The sequence below is a fragment of the Acinonyx jubatus genome, chromosome B4 (genome assembly GCF_027475565.1).
Source record: "Acinonyx jubatus isolate Ajub_Pintada_27869175 chromosome B4, VMU_Ajub_asm_v1.0, whole genome shotgun sequence".
Taxonomy (NCBI): Eukaryota; Metazoa; Chordata; class Mammalia; order Carnivora; family Felidae; genus Acinonyx; species Acinonyx jubatus.
In genome coordinates, this window is record NC_069387.1 from 66,898,634 (window position 1) to 66,917,041 (window position 18,408).

At 34.0% G+C, this 18,408-nt stretch overlaps 1 protein-coding gene across 5 annotated transcripts in view; it reads left to right on the forward strand.

Annotated features, from left to right (window-relative positions):
- CNTN1 (contactin 1) overlaps positions 1 to 18,408 on the forward strand; it is a 362,215-nt gene that overhangs the window by 18,533 nt on the left and 325,274 nt on the right. The gene's annotated exons all lie outside the window — the stretch shown is intronic.

Below are 18,408 nucleotides of genomic sequence, written 5' to 3' on the forward strand. Positions count from 1 at the left end.
CCAGCATGAGGCTCAATCCCACGACCTTGGGAGCATGACCTGAGTCAAAATCAAGAGTCAGATGCTCAACTGACTAAGCCACACAGGTGCCCCTCACTTTACCATTCCTTACCTTCAATTTATTCTCTAATCTCTGAAACCTGGTTCTTATACCAGACATTTCAGTAAAACTGTGCTTTATAAGGTCACTCAAATACCTCTTAGTTCCTAAATCCTGTGGGTACCTTTCACATAGTACCTACTAGACCCTTTGGCAGATGCTACACTCTTGAATTTCCCTTCTTGTTAAAATAGTTTGGTAGTTTGGATTTATTGTTAAGACATTTTCGTTTTTCTTTCATTCCCACTGTAGTTAAGCATATGACCACACCCATTGGTGTTGTGCCCAGTCATGTGACTTGCTCTGCCCAGTGGCATAGTAGTGGGTGTGAACTAAGCGGACATTATGCATCTGTAGTTTGGCTTAGTTCTTATACTCTGTTATCCGCTGTGAGAAGCACATATGCTGAGAACCTGCTCATCCAAGGAGAATGTGGAAACATGTGAGCAGACATGAAGTCAATACAAAGCTGGGAGCCAAGCACACTCACCCTGAAGCATATCTGGCCCAAACTGTGGACTTGTGATCAAAAAAAAAAAAAAAAGGAACTTGTTATAATTTTGGAATGTTTGTTTTGCAGAATTATTGGGCAATAGCTGATGGATATAATGCAGTTCCTTGGGATTTCATGGAACCATCTTCTGGTTTTTAAGTCTTAGAAACCTTTGTAACCTTTGTAGTCTTTCCTTTACCTTGCTTTTAAGCTTAAATTTTCTGAGACTTCTGTCCTAAACCCATTGCCTCAGTTTAAATACATTTACTATGAGATATTATTTCCAATGATGGTTTTGATTGCTGTCTATATGCTGATAACTTCAAAGTCATTAATTTCAATTTGACTTATACAGTAGGCACATCTTGTTAAAAATGCATTGTATATTTCCACTTAGTGGTTTCCAGTTTAGTGGTTTAATAAGCACACTAAACTCTATTTCCTGAATGCTGTGCTTTTCTCCACAATGTATTTTAAGTTTATTTATTTGCTTTGAGAGAGAATAACGTGTATCTCTATGTATGTAGAGAGAGAGGTAGAGAGAGAATCCCAAGCTCCATGTGTCAGCCTGTCAGCACAGAGTCTGATGCAGGGCTTGGTCTCATGAACTGTGAGATCATGATCTGAGCTGAAATCAACAGTTGGATGCATAACTGACTGATTCAGATGCCCCTCCCCAATCTGTTTCATACTGAACCACAGGAAAGAAAAAATTTAAAACAGTTCTGTATTATCAATAGCATTACAAAAATTAGCATGGGAATTAATGATTTATTGCATTTTTGCTTTATGCCTTTAAATGAATTATCTGACTTAATTGTCAAAATGACTCTGTGTATTATATATTATTGTGTCCTCCTTTGCAGATGAGAGACCTAGAAATCAAATAATCTATGATTAATCGGTAATAGGGGATGAGCTAGATCAAATGCAAATCTGTATGACCCTAATGCCCCACATTCTACGGACATCCCCAAACCACTAATGCAGAAACAACCTATTTGAATATTCTCCACTCACTAGAAGAGCTCTTTAGAAAATATATACCACCTGAACTTAAATAAGTATTGGCTAATAAGCAAAAAAGAAGATTAAGAAGTATGTCACACATACAAAAATATTGGCTGCTTATTTAAATTATAAATTTATGGAACAAACTCTTCAATCATCTTTTTAATATATATTGTATATATTCAACAATAACCATTACTGCTCCCTGAAAAGAAACTTCCTTGCTATCCTCCAAACAAACCACCCACATTACTGCTTCTGTGTCTTTGTTCATAATATTTGTTATAAATGGTGGTATCCTGTCTCTACATTCATTCGAAGCTTAAGGCTTCTATGAAAGATTCTCAGATTATTTCCAATGACACTAGTCGATTTCTTAAGGACCCATAATATTTATTTTTCTAATTGATCAACTAAGATTCATTGTAAAGTACTTACAAGACACTGATCTTAATCATATGGAAGTTTTCACATTGTATGTAAATAGTATCTACCTCACAGAAATGTTCAACTTAGTTGGATTATGCAAGTAAAATATTACTAAAATATAATTCTTCTATGTTACTTCATACTTCCATATTCCAACTTTTTAAGCTGTCTCTTGAACACAAAGATTGTGTGGGCTTCCTATTTTATGTTCATTTCAACTCAACTACATTTCATTGAAGAGTTGTTAAATGAACTGAATCTTTTATTTTCAACCCCATATCATCGCTTTTTCTTCTACCGTTTTCTCAAAAATATCATTGAAGTGACATAGCATCTAGAGAAATATTTCTCTCCCTCAAATCATGAATTCATAAAATTCATGGAAGTCCTTATAGGAATTGATTTATATATTGAGCATAAATTTAACTAAACTTTAAGTTAGCCCAAATCAAAGCTGCAGTCTCAAGAAGCTTATTTGTCCAGGTCTTCATCATATTTGTTTATACGATAGTAAATTAAAGTATGTGGAACCAAAAGTGGAAAAGATTTACTCAGTGATTTCTATTCCTGTATTCTAATAACCTCTTGATTATGTGGCATATTTTTGTAGGCAGATTTTTTTTTTAATTTATGAAATTGCAGGACACATGTAAATTGTTTAGAACAGTTTCTCACAAAAGAAGCATTTGGTAATGGAACTAGTGGGGAAGTCATGCTGTTAATGTTATGTTTTTAAGGTCCTATCATGTCAAAGAAATGTGTCATGAAGGCACAACAGAAGAAAGTTGTTAGTATTTAGGGAGAATACTGAGGAGTTATGTATATAATGAAATAAATGAAAAGGTAAATAAAACGTCCAACCAGAAACTCTATGCTTTGTTGCCCTGAGAACCATTGGGAAGTAAAGTTATATGTCTTTTCTGTATTTGGTGCTTTGGTTTAATCTATTATTAAATAGCAGAATCCTACTGCTTTTTTCCCCTGGTATTTTCAAATTATACTCTGCTCTATTTGTCACTGCTAAGAGGAGTTAGATGAGGTCAAGTGACCTCCCTGAGAAGTAATTGGGATTCTTCTGATCACTCCAAGACCTCTTTCTCTCTGACTACCTAAGTGGTAAGAGATTGGATGATTAATTATAGCCTCATTCTCTTCTCTTGTTAGAATTTGGGATACTAACTAAAAAACAAAATCAGGATTGACCACCTATGAATATAAATTTGTGGCCTATTATATAATATTTTGTATTGTAGTTAATATAAAAGTCAATATAAAACTTTAAATTATGTTTCCTTTTTTTAGATTATGTAATAGGTCTTCAAGAACTTTATGTTAATTTCAAGAATTAGTTGTTAATTTGAAGCATTAGTAAACCCAGGAAGTTCATGGATAACATGAAACAGATTTCCTGGAGTGGTAGTATGGGGCATTTCTGGAATTAATAGGTTAGGGAATAGCAATTGTTAAATATCACTCAAAGGGTCCAATATTACTGAATTATAGCCCCTTCATCCCTCCCTTCCATACATGGTTAAAATGTTGATCATTAATGAAGTTATGTTGTCCATCTTTAGTAGAAAGTGAAAGATACAGTAGCATATCAAATTGCTAATGCTTCCTCATTGAGGTGCTCTCATCTCTTGTATATTCTCAGATATAAACGTTGCTGGACAATATTATGTATTATTTGCTTTAAGAAATTATACTTTGAATTAGCTTTCCTACAGATTTTCATTTACTCAATTCTGAACTGATTACCTTATGAGATGTAATAGTTGTCAACAACTCTATTTAATATGAATTCTTTTATGAACACATATATAGGCATTCATCATAGATCAACCAAACTGCAAGATCTTATTACAATGAGCTACAAAGTGAGTATTTCAGGTTAACGTTCTGCAGCTTGTTCAGCTTTTAGATTTTATGCTATCCAGCTCCTGGTGATTCAGATTTCTTCAGGACGTGCTGAAATATAATACGACTTTGATATTTTATAAGCATTTTTTGTAGAAAAAGGAAAAATGGGTGAAGAAAGGAATAAGATGAGAATATAGAACATGATAAGTCATGAACTCAATTTTATTTGCCTTAGACATCCTCTAAGCCTATGATTCTCAAGTATGAATATGCATCAAGTATCACTAGAATAGCTTTCTTAAAAACAGATGCTCTCAAAGTTTCTGATTCAGTAGTTTGGAGTGGGGTCTGATAATTTGCATTTTCACAAACTCTCAGATGATGCTAATGTTGCCTTTCTGAGGACTACCCTTTGGGTAGTATTGCTCTAATTAAGTTTAGACCAACCCTTCTTTGTTAACTGATAATACTTTCAGAAAATAATAGCCACACCAAAGGTACTAAATAATGGAAGAAAACAACAAAGCAATTTATTTATTGTATAGGATGATGCTGCATTAGCAGGATTCTTTGCCTTGATTTAACATTACTAACACATTTTTTCCTTACTATCAAAAAATAACACAAGTAATCTCCCAGGGCCTGATTTTATGATTTGTGTTGGAGAAAATACTGACATTCCTTTTACTTTTAAGAAATAAATCTTTCTCATTACTGCGTAGTATTCCAGTGTGTATATAAACCATACTTTCTTTATCCATTCATCAGTTGATGGACATTTAGGCTCTTTCCATAATTTGGCTATTGTTGAAAGTGCTGCTGTAAACATTGGGGTACAAGTGTCCCTATGCATCAGCACTCCTGTATCCCTTGGGTAAATTCCTAGCAGTGCTATTGCTGGATCATAGGTAGATCTATTTTTAATTTTTGAGGAACCTCCATATTTGTAGCAACGTGGATGGAACTGGAGAGTGTTATGCTAAGTGAAATAAGTCATACAGAGAAAGACACATACCATATGTTTTCACTCTTATGTGGATCCTGAGAAATTTAACAGAAGACCATGGGGGAGGGGAAGGAAAAAAAAAGTTAGAGAGGGAGGGAGCCAAACCATAAAAGACTCTTAAAAACTGAGAACAATCTGAGGGTTGATGGGGGTGGGAGGGAGGAGAGGGTGGGTGATGGGCACTGAGGAGGGCACCTGTTGGGATGAGCACTGAGTGTTGTATGGAAACCAATTTGACAATAAATTTCATATTAATAATAAAAAATGAAATAAATCTGTTAAGATATCAAGTTTTTATTGCAATCAAGTCTGGGGGGAGCACGTAGGACACCCCTGATGCTTTCTCATTAACAAGTAATTTTAAGCTTTTTATAGTATAGCAGTTAGAGAATATGGGGGGGGGATGTAATTTGCCATGACAAATATCTAGTAAATGTAGATATTTACTGAGATGTAGGATTAAATTCCACAGATATTTCTAATAGTTTGAAAGTCAGGATGATAGAATATCTTACAACCTAAGCTAGGTATTAAAATCACCTGGGACCTTAACAATACTGATGCCTGGCCCCACCATTCAGACATTCAGATTTAATTGTTTGGGGTCCTGTCTTGATAAAGGGAAGTGGATAAAGGAGAATGATTAAGGAGAGAAGTGCAGACAAAAAGCCAACTGCCATTTCTTGGGACCTACTTTCCATATATTAAGCATTAGATCAGGTATTTTATCAATATTGTCCCTAAACTTCAAATAAACTTAAAAGATAGCTATAAAGTAAAGGCATTTTTAAAAAAATCTAAGCAAAAAGACTTAAATATAGGGATAGAATAACTTTGTTATGCCAAGAGGTTATTTGGTAAGTAAGGGACTGGCCGTTAGAGCCTAGATAGACATGGCTTTAGGGTCCATCTTTCTCCATTTCCTTATAGAGATACTGGATAACTTTCTTTCGTTCTTTCTTCTCTCTTTCTCTCTTGTTTTTTTCACTTCTTACTTCTGTTTCTCATTCTACTACTACTCCTACCTCTACTACTACTGCTTTACTACTGCTACTCTGAAATCTAAACAGCTTGGAAGAAGAGACAAACTGTAACAAATGTTGAAAGGCTAGAATGCAAGGTGATGAGCAATGTTTCCTGTAGAATACAGGCTCAGTGTATATTGCCTATAGAACCTTGCTGTCAGATGTGGATAAATACAACTATCTGGATGTAGGAATTCTGGCTGTATTTCCCAAGCATGTTTGGAACCCATAGGCTTAACCTATGGTAAAAAGTGAAAAGGGCTTCAGAAGATAGGAAGATGGCCTGGATTCAGAATCTGGCATCAATTATTAGTGTAACCATAGTTGAAAACCAATTGGATCTCTTCACATGGTTATAGGGACAATAAGATTATTGAAAGATATTCACTAGGCTAAAACACTAATAAACTCATTAGACTAAAGCAAAATGAATGTCCAACTATTCCTATAGTATACAACCATACTCTTATTCTATTCATACTATTTTATACACTGGGCTTTCCAACTGAAAAGAAATTCTTGCTTTAAGTTCTGGAGTAAACTCCTTAAGTTTTAAGTAGTAAGATAAATCATTATTTAAATGAGAGAATTTCTGCATATCAACTGGGTGTCGGCATTAGAAAATATAAAATCATCTTCAAATATATTTCATTTCTTTTATGTCAAGTCAGTTCTACTATTTTCTTGAAGGAGTGTTATAACTTCATGAGGAAAATTGTTTCACAGCTGTATATAAAAACATGGTTTTGTTTTTCTTGTATTGGTTTAAGCTAAAATCAACATTGCCACCGACACCGGATACAATTGCTCCTTTACGCATGATGCCTAGTGAGTTGGAGGAATCTCTTTTAGTATTTCTCATGCAAAGTAGGGGCCTCTTATAAAAGAATTGTGCCTATGAATTATTGCAAAAATAGATTTATCATAATTAGGTGTGTATTCATTCTTTAATCAGCTTTAAAGCTACTAAGGTAACTGGGGTTTCTTTGGGAATCAGTTACATACCTTGTCTTTCAAGAGAAAGATTCCAGATTTTTAATTGACTGACTTATAAATGCAATAGATTAAGTTTTAATTTTTCTCAGTTTTTAATTTATGCTTTCATGTGACATGGGGCCTTTATAATATTTCTTTTATCCCACCTGATGGATATCTGTTTTTAGTGCAATGTGCATTTTCATTCGAAACCAAGAACATGCTGGGTGGTTTTAAAGATACTTTTGAAGGTTATGAAAGTTTTTTAATGCCTTGTCTAATGAGTAACCCAGGTGGCTTCCAGTCAACACCAAGACTTCAGTGAATTTAGTCATGTCTGTCGAGTCCATTAGTCTGTTTCTGTTCCACTGGGCAAAAAAGAGCCCTCTGGGGCAATGGTAGAAGTGCTCTAAGGCCCAACATGCTGGAGCAGAGAAATTGAGTAGATTATACATGTGGCACTATAAGACAGAGATTATTCCCTTTTTACAGATGAAGAAACTGAGGCCGAGTGAAGTTATGTATTTACAGTTCTGTTACTTATTTAGAGTTCTTAGTTCTGATGGACTTTGTAGATATCCTCTAAGGTTTTCACAGATTCTACTGTCTGTCTTTATTTGAACAGATTTGTATTAAGCATTTCTGGGTCCTGGCTGTCTATCGATGAAAATTTTGGATTTCTTTCCATCAAAGCATATTTCCAAAGTGACCTTAGGTGCATAGCCTCATTTAATTTTATTTCCCTTCACCTTGGGTGGTATGGGTGTTAAATCTTTTAAGGGAAGCTATTTGAGTTCTTTCCTGTCTGATTACCTGCATATTATCAAAGTTTGAACCTTTTTAAACACTGGACAGTTAAAGTTAATTGTATAGTCATGTGTGCCTTGAGGACAGAAGTGTTATTCGGTTGGAAATAATGTGCTCAAGATGGAAAAATTAACAGTTGCTGATTCATCATATGGAATAATGCACATTTATAGATTTTTTAATATTAGAGCACCTAAATCAGGAATATTCTACTGTCACCTTAACAACGTGTTACAGAACACAATGGAATGATGAAGTATTAGTCACTTTGATTTAAAATTGAGGATAGTTATGTTTTCAAAGCACAATATTTAGGGAACCTTTCCATATAGGCCTTTTTAATTATCACAAAAATTTTTTACCTCAGAAACTTGCTATATAATTTCTAAGCTATTTTATAGGCAGCTTCTAAATAGTATCACTCTTAACCTGATCATCTGGAATGTAGGACAGAGTAACTAAATATAATAGTTGAAAGAAAGGAAGTATAGTGGCTTTTATTGAAAAAAGCATTAAACCTTGAATCAGGACCAGAACCTTGATTATATTTCATGTGAAATTGTGGAACTCACCTTATCTCCTTGTGCTATGTGATCAATAAAATAAATCATTCTTATTTGCTTAATGTACTCTACCATGGTTAAGAGGAAGTACATAATATGCTTGCTACATAAACTGCTCGGGCTCTTAGACAACAAAGTAAGTAGTTATTAAGTATTTATCATATGTCAATACCATGCTGAAGTTAAAAGAGTAGAATATTGTCAAAAGATCTACCTTGCTGGTCTAAGACTTTGACATTCAACAGTCTGCCTTTAAAAAAAAAATCAAATCTGCTTATGAATCTATTCTCTGTATTTTTCATTAAAATTTGTCTCTGAAGTATGTTAGAGTCAAAAAGGTAAGTATAGAAGCTCATGTTTGTTTACAGTTATTTGGGCTTTTTAAGTTCTAGATTTGTTCATTGACTTTCAAAGGTTTAGTTCAGAGTCTGATTGTTTTGTTGTTAAACACTATATACAGATCTCCATCTAAGAAATAGTTACCCATCTCAGAGGGTGTGTGTGTGTTTGTGTATACATGGGAGTAGAGAAGTATAAAAAATGATTAGAAAACGCAGGCAAAGAGCATTTACTTTATGTAGCAATTGGTTTTGTGTTTTTGAAAATTGAGTTTTATTTGAAATGCAAAGGTAATATGGTGCCAGATAATTGAATCCTGTTATAAATCTCCAAAAAAAAATGAACTATACTCCAAATAGTTTTTTGGTGTAATTCAACATTTTTGAACAAATAGCATTTAGTTTATGTTGCAATTTGTTTTGTGTTTTTGAAAATTGAGTTTTATTTGAAATGCAAAGGTAATATGGTATCAGATAATTGAATCCTGTTATAAATCTCCCAAAAATGAACTATAATCAAATAGTTTTTTGGTATAATTCAACATTTTGACATAATGTTGTCAGACTATTTAAAGTGAAACCCAGCTATGGTTCTGTAAAATATAAAGTGAGGAAAATGCATTTTTTTTTTGCCCTTTGAGAGAATAGTTAACTTTACTAGTTGATCCTGTCTCTCCTCTTTCTAAACCCCGAACATCACAACTCATACAGATGTCCTCATTTATCAGAGTTCTTTTACAGACAATGATGCTCATATAAAGGATATGATATTTTGTATCTCAGTCCTTCTTCATAATGATCCCAAGTGCTTAGGTTGTCACCTTTCCTCTAACATTCTGCCCAAAAGTTAGTAAAGTTAAGCTATGTGAATGTTGGCTGTAAAAGCACTCAAGACCAGCTCCTATTTTCTCTTTTATGCTGGATCTTTTGTCTACATTTTAAAATTCTTTGTTATGTAAAGGACTCTAAAAATATCAAAAAAATATCATTTTTATTGGTACAGAGGAATGCCCATTTGACTTTGACACTCAATCTCAAGGCTTAATATATATATTTTTAATGTTTGTTCATTTTTGAGAGAGAGACACAGAGCGTGAGCAGGCGAGGGGCAGAGAGAGAGAGACAGACAGACAGACAGATTCAGAAGCAGGCTCCAGGCTCTGAGCTGTCAGCACAGAGCCTGATGTGGGGCTCAAACTCAAACTGTGAGATTATGACCTGAATTGAAGTCAGACACTTAACTGACTGAGCCATCCAGGAGCCCTATATGTTGTTTTTTAATTTGTTGTCAAGGGATGCTGTTTGGTAAATTGGGTGATATCACACGAATCCAAGCTGTGGTGAATGACAGACTTCTCCATTAACTAACAAGTACCTCATGGTGGAGCTACCCAGGGTGCAAAGGATCTACTAGTCACCATTTACTTTCTTATAATTCTGGAATTCAAAAAAGCTCTAAACATGCAGTCTTTGTGACTCACTTGGTGACAAAACCTCATCTTGACTTGAATTGATAGAAAAACCTACTCTGAACTGGTTTGAGGCCTTTTATACCTTACTCATTGTTTTCTGGTGTGAATATTCAGTTTTTCCTAAAGAAGTATTGATGTTTTACATTACATATTGTGATTCTAGACAGGTATATGCTCTTCCAAAATTCCAAAAATTCCAAAATATATCTTAAATCAAAACATATTTGATGCCATACATTTTGGGAAAGGGATTATAGGTCTCTATTAGATATTGTCCTCACCCTCAAACAGCTTGTAGTTTATTGAGCTGTGTGATTGGAAACACTGCCCTCAAATAGTCAACACATAGTTACTTAAAGTCTATTTAATGATATACACACATATATGTGTATACTTATAAAACTACGTAACATAATTTATAATATATAATTTATCTAGTGTCAATTTGCAGTATAGGACAAAAGTAGTATTAGTTTAGAATAAGTCTAGTGATGTAATAGGTTTCAGAGAGTAGTAGAACTTTTTTCTTAACCATCTTTGAATTTGTTTTTTAATAAAATAAAGCACAGTCAACAAGGAAACCTCTGTACTCTGAAGGTAAAAACAAATAAGGGAGTCAGCTCAGGTCATGATCTCACAGTTTGTGAGTTTGAGCCCCGCATTGGGCTCTGTGCTGACAGTGCAGGGCCTGTTGGGGATTGACTCTCTCTTTCTCTTCCCCCCTTTCCGTTCCCTCTCTGTTTGTCTCTCTCTCAAAATAAATAAATAAAATTAAAAAAAAAATTATCCAGGAATTCACAAAAAACTACAAGCTAGAAAAATCTGTAAGATACCCAAATAACAAAAGACAAGTGACAGGTAACCAAGCTAGCCTTAAAATTCCCCTCATCTTAACTAACTTTAGACAGGCTTCTTCCTGACTCTGGGCTCCTGATCTTCCTTTTCTTGAAGGATTTACTTTAGAAACTTGGAATTGCAATTTTTTTTTTCTCTGCTCCTATGAAATGTATATTCATTCTTCAGCCTCTAGCCAACTTTACAATCTAGATCTTTTTCAAGGACGGGGAGCCATCATTTGAAATGTAATCATCAAGAAAGATAATGCCCTTAACTCCCAGTTTCTATGGGAGGATAGAAACTTAAATTTGCAACAATTAGCATACTTAGATGGCCTGATCACACTGGGTGCTCCCAGACTATGTCTATCAGTAGTTTTCCACTAGCTCACCATGTCCCCTCCCCCCAAACCTCTTCCACTGTTGTTTCAGTGTAGTTGAATTCAATCTCTTTTGCCTACTGCATTAGTCTTGAAAAAAGTCTTCCTTGCTTGTTTAAATCTGTCTAGTGCTATTTCACTTTTTCCAATTGAGGCCAGATTCTTGAGATTCAACAAATGTTTAGTAGGCATTCGATAACAATGTTTTTTAAAGAAGACCAGAACAGAGAAGCAATCCTTTAAGACAGTGGAAGAAAATTTCATGAATTAAGGAAAATCATGACTCAGCAAATTAAAATGGCTAAAATATAGGGATAACTAATGAAAAGAAATGGTAAAATATCTTACATTACAAGGACAATAAAAAATTGTTAGGACAACAGTAAGGGGGAAGAAGGTGGCAAACAGAAAAAAATAAGTTTGAATAACTTCTGAATTAGAACATCAGCAATTATTCTTTATTATTATTGATGTGATTATATAGTAATAAAAATGTCAAAATATTTTGGAAAGTAAACATATTACAATTCAATAATTACACTGTAGATTTGTAATATTATTAGATATGCGGAAACTTGGTAAATGAATTTTACCGAGACAATAGACACTGTTACTTTTGGATTAATGATACCAGGAAAGATGTAAAATGTGCTGAAATTTTAAAAAGTCTCTGTTGGAATAAAAATATAATTTTTATCTTCAAAACCCCTCGATAAGTAATAAAGAAAAATAAGCCAAAATAGCCACACAAATAAAAAAAATTCTAACAGTAAAAAAGAGACTAAGGAAACATTTAAAGGAAAACCTGTGACGTATCATAGTTAATGTGAATGGCTAATTGCATCTCTGCAAAGACTAAGTTTCAAAAACAGGAAAGAAAAGAAAAAACAAAGACTCTAAGACTGGGGCAAAAAATACAAATCTAATATATGCTATTTCTAAAAGAGAAGTTTAAAAGTCATATACAATGACATAAAGGTTTAAATAATTGGAAAATATGTCTGAAAATACAATAACAAATGAAAAGCAAAGTAGCAGTATTGAAATATTTGAAAGAATTCAAAGAAAGAGCATAAAATGAATATAGAGGGTTGATTTTACTGATAACAAGAAAATTTACATTACAGGTAAAAGATGTCTACCTGAATGAGTCAGAAGACATACATGCAAGTTTAAAAAATATAAAAAGTGCAGTAAATACAAGGAAAATCAAATCATAGGTAACTGTGAACATCCTGAATTTAAGTGATACAACTAAAAAAGTTAACTTTATATCAAACTTGGTAACTTAGAGAAAAAAATGTCTCTTATTTCCAAATGTCTATGAATATAAACATAATCCTTTTTATATTAGGCCATAGAGAAATGATTTAAAAATTATAAGAAGCAAAAATTATACATGCTGTATACTTATACTATAATAAGACAAGGTGTTTATTTTTAAAAATGACATAAAAATACTCCCTGAATCAGACAGAATTTTGTAGAAGAAAATGATTGCTTGATAGTGTATGAATTAGAAAAATCTATAAGAAACTGAGGGAATCAGATTAGAATGGGGGTGGGGAGGATTGAAATCTACCCTCAGTCACTGCCAATAGAAACTATGGAGTATGACTCCATGGAAGTATCCCACCTTCAGGCAAGAGAAGTTGGGCTTTTGTACTGCCTTATCCTAAACAGCTCTTCTTCGTCCAGGACAGTATTGGAGGACATGTAGACTGATCGATAAAGGAGATCTGAGGGTAAGGACAGACAGCATCTACTATAGCCACACTTTTAGTTAGGATGAATTTGGGCTGCAAGAAAGAGAAAATCTGGTGAAAGTTGGCTTAAAACAAAGCAAAGGCTTTATTTTTCTCTTGAAACAATATGTCTAGAGGTGGGCAGTTTAGACCTATGCACCAAACTCCAGTATATCCTTAACTATCTCTGCTCTTTTCTCCTTCCTGCTGCAGGATCTTAGTGTGCAGTTTCTTCTCATATTCAAGATATCTGCTAAATCCTTGGGCAAAAACCACATTTTAGGCAGGAACAAGGAGAAAGGAAGTGGACTAAAGGCCTAAAGGGACAAGCCAACCAGTATAGTTAGCTCTATTTAAAACAAAACAAAACAAAACAAAACAAAATGGGGAAAAAAACCCCAAAACAACAAAAAACTCTTACAGAGCTTTCCCAATAATGCTACCAAGAGACTTCTGTTAATACCCTCATGGGTTAAAACTAGACCACACATTCACCCCTAGTTGCAATGAGTTGTTGAGAATTTTAGCTGTCCATCTTCCATAGGAAAAGAGATCAGATGAGAAGGGAGATTTGGGTTGACTCTAAATACCCACAATATTTGCCAAACAAAAATTTTACCTTTGAGATAAATGACTCTCTTAATTAACTTAGGAAAATAGAGATTCAATTCTACAATTACATCATGCCTTACAAAATAAAAGAGAGAGAAGTACATATAAACTATACAAATTATGTAATAGGTCTAAGCTATACTCAGAATACAATTATTTTACATAGTAAGGACTGAAAATAAGTGAACTAAGTATTACACTAAACAAAAAATAGAAACAGAATAGGAAAATATGCTTAAGGAAAATAAATCACCCAAAGTAAAAACTGACCTTTAAAAATTAGACAGAAAAGGGAAACATACCATTGTTAATTTAATCCAAAATTTGTTCTTTGACCAGGTCAGTAAAATAGACCAACCCATGGCAACACTTAACTGGAAACAAAAGAGAAGTTCCCTATATTATATCAGGAATGATGGAGGATATGGGCGTCTGGGTGGCTCAGGCAGTATTTCCACTGGGTCATGATCCCAGACTCCTGGGATTGAGCCCCTCTTGGCTGTTGGGATCCAGACCCTCATAGGGCTCTGCACTCCGCATGGAGTCTGCTTAAGATTCTCTCTCTCTCCCTCTGTTCTTCCCTTGCTTGTGTGTGCATGTGGGGAAAAGAAGAAGAAGAAGAAGAAGAAGAAGAAGAAGAAGAAGAAGAAGAAGAAGAAGAAGAAAATAATGAATGATTGAGGGGATATAACAACATATTTTGGTTGGGTGTTTTTCCCCTTAAGACTAAAGAATGATACCATGACAATTCTATGTTAAGAAAAAGCAAAAATGTGGCTAAAATAAATGGGTGTTTTTTTGTTAAATGAATAAGTAAGTAAGTAAATAAATAACCAAAATTTACTCAATAGATAATAGTATGCCATAGGGGGGAATGGATAAGCTAGTCATTCAGTTTCAGAGTAACATAAATCAAATGGTAATAGAACCAACAATTGAGTAAAATACTCAGCACCATTTAAAATTACATTGCAAGATAAAAAAAAGTACATATCTTAGATATTTTGCTCACAGGGAGTTTTTCTTGAGTGGAGCATGAGAGGTGTGTATAAAGATTTATGTGACTGGATAGGCAATGTTGCACTATCTGTTAGCATTACTTATAGAAAAATATGGAACATTATTTATGCCACTGTAGAGCATTGTGGTCCATATACACAGTGAAATATATTAGAGTGAGCTGTATGACATTGTTACAATTGACCATTTTAAGTCTACAAAACAGTGATTTCGCATGTTCCAACACATACATACCCCATATTTTAACCATGGCTCTGTCTCAGTGAAGGGAATGTTAATGATTTTAATTGTCTAATTTCAATAAGTAAACAGAATGAGCACATGCCGTGAATGTATTACTTTCCATCAAACTATGTGCTCTTGGGGAGCATGCATTTGGTTTAGGTAATCGTTACATTCCTGCTACAGAGGGACCTCTGCAAATATTTGTTGAATCAATGATTGAAAACATATTTATAGTATAAAATAGAAAATTTTAAATTGCAAATGAGGGGAGCTAGGGAAATTGCTCATTAAATTATTTGCCTTATGTGGAAGGGTTAAAAAAATTGTAAGTCTATCATGCTCAATTTAGGCAATTATTTTTCCTTCATGGATTTAGTATGTGTAGTATCTGATAAGATCTCATTATGAGATGTTATGTTACCTTTATGGTTATCTTTGAAAGTAACCAATTAAATTTTATAGATATAACCTGATGTGGGAAATAATGAAAACATCAATGATAAATGCAGTAATACAATCTCAAGAGGAAAGCTTCTGTCCCAATGTGCAGAATCAAATGGTAACAGAGTATTTTGTTATACTGATATATGAAATTGTATCAAATACACTTTACTGATTCATTATACTTACTCTCAAACTTCAAAAAAGGAGTCCTGAAAGATGTCACAGTTTTGTAGACCAGGCTCATGGTCTACCAGGAAAACTGCATTTCAGCATTGTAGTTGAGTTATTTTCTTCTCTAGTATAAAAGGGGACACAGGAAACCATTGACTGTACTGGTCTTTATTGAAAAGAAGATTGAAATCCACATTTGCTCCGAAATTCTATTAGTGCCTCTATTGAGGAAAAGGCAATGAAAAGCACTGAAGCGTTTGTTACTGATTTGCCTACATTTTTTTTTTTGTCTAAATATTTGGAAAAATTGACAAGAGTTAATTCCATAGGAATCCTTTCTTTCAAATGATTTTACTGATGTAAAACTAATTCTGTAGCATTCTTTGATAGTTCTTTTAAATATCAAAATGCTAATTTTTGCCTTTATGATATTAAAAAAATGAGGCAAGCATTTTATATCATTCTCTGCCCTTACCAAGTTGGCATATATTTTAATTAGATAGATTTAATTAGATTTTATTTATACTAGGAAATTCTTCTAGTCATGGATGTGGTAACTCATAGAGACTGGGGATCTTTGCATTCTGTTTATAAAAGAGATGTAGTTCCTGCGTATGAACTTGGGCTTTGAGTGGAGACAGGGAGACCAAGATGGGTATTTATGAATATTATAAGTGAATGAATTTGGTCATAGTATTTTGTGGCTGATATCATACTTGATTTGCAGTATTTGAAATACAAAATACAGTGTCTTTGAAATTCAATGTTGCCTGGAAACAAAGCTTATAAACTCCAACCAGGCTCCATTTATTTTCCAGTATTGTTTTCTCTTGGTCATGAAAAAAAAAAAAAACAGCTTAAAAATGAAAGCTAAAATATACCTTCAAAACTAGGATACCTTAGATGCCATAAAACTTAGATTCCTCCCCCCCCCAAGAAATTGATATATATTTAGTGGCAAAATTTGGCAGCAAAACATAAGGTTTGCATTTTCCTATCATGCTATCATTTTCAAAAGTGTTCAGATAAGGAGATCTTCACACCACCCCCCAGAGGTAGATATGCAAGAGATTTTTATCACCCTGAGACAAAGAAAGATAATAAGCTTAAAAAGCAGCATGAATGACTTAGGTTGACTGTGAGGAAGTCTTTATCCCTAATAGTATTTGTTCAGTTTTGAACTAGGAAGAGATTGCAGAATATTTTCATCTGATCACAAAGTATAGAATACATTTTAAATATTTTATATTTAATAAAGATACATTTTCTTCTTTATCCTGCCTTTTTGCATTCACTCTTAGTACCACACAGTTCCATTAAATTTGGAAGATTTTTACCTGAAAAACGGAGCATAATCTCTTAGTTGATCTCTGTGTTTATCAAGAGCACTGATGATTGATTTGATTACAGCTCTAGCAGTTAGAGGTCTGTTCATTTTATGATCAAGAAGCTTGAAAAACACTTCTTTAAAATGAATGCTTCTTTTATATTTGGTGATTCTTTCAGTGCACACCAGGGTCCCTCTTGCCTGGGCTTTCCCTGCAACCCTCCTTGTGACATTTCCATTAAACTGTAAACAATTAGTGTTGACTGATTAACATCTTACTTTAAGAGTTCTGCTAAAAGCCATATTCATGAATCAAAGTCAATGTGTACCACTGGTAATTAACTTGACAAAATTCAGCTTTCCAGGCTAATCATCTTCTGGCTGCTTTATGTAATGGCTGTCAATTCAGATCTACAAAACAATCGGAGTCCACTAAACGGGAGGGGGAGGCATAAGAACTAGTGATTAGGCCATGTTCTCTAGCTGGGAACATATTCTCATTAGAATTCTGAAGTATAATGGGAAAACAGAAACATTAAAACATGTTGACTTGAGATTCCCACATTTATAATTATATAAAAGTAGCCCAAATAAGATCAAACAGATGGTTAGGGGTAAATGATGAAATTCAGTGGAATAAATATGCTAGGATTTGCCACGTAAGTTTCTGAGCAAGACCCCAAAGAGGCAGTAGGTGACCTGAGGCACTGCAGGGCATTGTGGTTAAGAAGGCTGCTTCTGCAGTGAGACATGTTCAAAGGCTGGCCTGTTCTAGTTGTGTGATTTTGGAACTACTAAACTTGATTCTACCCATATTTTCTCATTAGAAAAGTAGAAAAAAAATAATTTTACATACTTCATATGTTTGTTTTCAGGATTAAAGCAAATGATGACCTTAGCCCATTGCCTGGCATTTAGTAGATGTTAAATAATTATCACATATTACCATTCTATTATCAATTATGATCTATCACTATGGGAAAAGTCAAGTACACAAATTATCATATAATCATGTAATAAGCATGTCAAGAAATATACAAATGAATTGCCCTTAGGTTTCAGAAAAAGAAAACCAGCATGTACAAGACCTTGAAAGAGGAAAAATTGATTTTGAAAATGTTTTTTAAAAGACAGGTTTAATTTATCAACTAAGGTGAGAATATGTATTTCAGTTAAAGAGTATGAGGAAATCATGTAGCAGTGAAAGCATGAAGCATAATTGAGGAACAGGAAAGAGCAATCATTTTAATAGGTCATAAAATTTTATTATAAAGCAAAAGAAGATTATACCTCAAAGAAAGGCTGGATAAATATTGTAGGTTGACTATATATTTTTTAATGTTTATTTTTGAGAGAGCAAGAGACAGTGTGTGAATGTGGAAGGGGCAGAGAGAGAGACACACACACACACACACACAATCGGAAGCAGGCTCCAGGCTCTGAGCTGTCAGCACAGAGCCTGACACAGGGCTCGGACCCATGAACCATGAGCTCATGGCCTAAGCCAAAGTCAGTAGCTTAACTAACTGAGCCACCCAGATGCCCCATAGGTTGACTATAATTAAATCA